This window comes from Papaver somniferum, chromosome 9 (genome assembly GCF_003573695.1).
Source record: "Papaver somniferum cultivar HN1 chromosome 9, ASM357369v1, whole genome shotgun sequence".
Lineage (NCBI taxonomy): Eukaryota > Viridiplantae > Streptophyta > Magnoliopsida > Ranunculales > Papaveraceae > Papaver > Papaver somniferum.
Genome location: NC_039366.1, coordinates 52,907,034 through 52,909,708, shown reverse-complemented (window position 1 = coordinate 52,909,708; position 2,675 = coordinate 52,907,034).

Here is a 2,675-nt window from a genome sequence, read left to right as displayed (position 1 = left end):
TTTTTTTTTTTTTTTTTTCTTTTTTTAAGACTAAGTTATGACGAAATCTAACGTGCACAATAACATGTCAAATAAACCTATGTTAACAGATCCCTCCTACAAGAAGATACAAGTAGGATATGTGTTTCTCACTCCCACTTTTATCGTGCATGCCACTATTAATCCAGCCTCTCATATTTTTTAAAAATTGCAAAAATCCAACCCGTAGAAACTACTCATCAACCAAAATACACTAGATCAAATGAGCTAGGGGTTTGGAGTTTCAAAAACTCCCATGAATTCCAAAAACCAAAATTATTGAATTAATATTCAATCACTGAAATGACAAGGGTACCAAGTACTCCACAATATTTTCAATATCAAACTATAAGTCTGATACCTTGCGTGATCTAATATAGACATAGACTGTCAAGAAGATAGCAACCACAAGGTATACACTTGATATATAGTTTCTACTTCGAAACCGAACCTTAAACTATAGGGATCAACCCAAGTGTTTAGGATTAACGTGCAAGTGCATTTACTTTAATTATAACTTAAACAAATTATAATGCCGAAAGTAAAGTAAAAGCACACAACAAGATTTTTTTCCGCAAATGCAGAAAAACCTCGAGACCTAGTCCAGTTTCGAATACTCTATACAAAGACACTACAAACTTCGTATAGTTGAGACCAAGTAAACCCCCTAGTTATCTAGGTTCCTAAATATCCCTGCGCCTACAACCAATCTGGCCAATCCGCGTGAACCCTAAGACATATATATTCCACTATCTTAAGTTGTTTCAGTCTCTCTGAAGACTTTAATCACTCAACCCTTTCGATCGTCTTCCTAACAGTAAAAGACTAATTTGTTTGGTAACCACTCTCTTATCTCAGGAAATCAATCAGAGATAATTGTGTTGAGTGTGACAAAGGATTTTCTGTTTAAAATTAATTAAACTCCTTTCTCGGGTTTAGATCGTTGAAGATCTGGACTAAACAAGTTAACCAGATCAAGTCAAGCAGAACTACCATATTCAGATACTGAATATCACCACCAAATGATAACTTGTCGAACTAAGTACGACTAGCCAATAACAAGTCTATAAAAAGACAAACTAGATCTAGTCGGATCCCAGCTGATCAGTTTTGTGCACGAAGCAATTCATAAAGATACGAAACCAATAAGAAAAATCTGATTTTCTTCAAATCTTCAATAGTCTACCATACCTGAACAATAACAAACTTGATTCCTGACTTATAATCGATCATGCACAAAATGTAGTTTGTTAACAGTGGGTGATCATAATTCAACGTTAATCTTTTGATCTACTTTGATTGACCTTATCTCAAAAGAGAAGACTCTCAAAAATAATCAAACTAGGTGCAATCAAGAGTTAACAACCATTAGTCAATCAAATCAATAATTGAAAACTAAAATAACAATGCAATTCTAGTTTCCTACCAACAATACTATTAGAGGCTTCTTGATCCCAAAGAAGTCTTTATACTAGCGGACACAATAAATTTCCTCTAATTAGGTTACTTTCCTCTCCGAGATAATATTACGAGAATACTATTATTGGATACACCATAATAATAAAGATGAAGTTTTCCTGGCTCATGATAAGTTTGTAAGAATATAAAACTTCACTATTTATAGACCAAGGAAATTTGGACACCAAGGAATTTCCATAACCGAAGATATGCAATAACGCACCTAAATTCGGTTTTGTCTAATTCCAACCAATATCCAACTGTACAACCGAAATCTTCATGGACAACTCAATATTAGATAGCACTTAACTAATACATCTTTCCATAGATATGTTTTGGTTGCTGGTGTTAGAGCATATATCTATTGAACTTACCAAGCGTTGGTATGTCAAGTTTGGTTGTCATATTTTAGTATCAAAACTCATCTAGAGTCGCTTGATTAAATACTAGAGTTAACTTCATTTAGGTTAGACTCGAAAGTCTAGGAATGTTGAGACACACAAGTATTACTCCGAAGACCCGAAGAATGCGAAGAAGTAACGAACTACAACGACGACATCATCCTTCCACTTGAGGTTAGTAATACTCCTAACGTATCTTTCAAGTCGTGCATATTGAAAACATAACTGCGAAGCTGTATATACTGTATATATTGTATATTATACTCTAGTGATGTGACATGATCATAATCGTATGATCATAGTATTAAGGAATTAGACTACGAAGTATAACGCTTATCTTTTGAACTTCGTAGATATGACATAAACATAATCTTGTATATATTGTTATGGTTATATGTATGGGTTATGGTGAAGATTTCATCCTAAGAAATAATGTTTTACATTTGTTTAAAGGAAGTACATTCAAAAAATTGTTTTGTGAATCGAAAGGGAAATAAATAGGATTATTGGTCTTGTTATTCGTTGCATATCTTTGGATGACCAATATGTGTGAGTTGGTAGAACCAATCTTAACTCAGGTTATGTATCTTGGTATAACCGATCACAATGCCTAGACTTATGATTTGGTATGATCGGTCCTGGTAATTGGTGTAATCGATCATAAGTAATCACCATGTGATCGTATGATCTATCCTTGTAATTGGTATGATCGATCATAAGAGTTGTGTGACCGATCCTTGTAATTGGTGTAACCGGTCCTGGTAACTGATGTGACCAATCACAAATAGATACCATGTG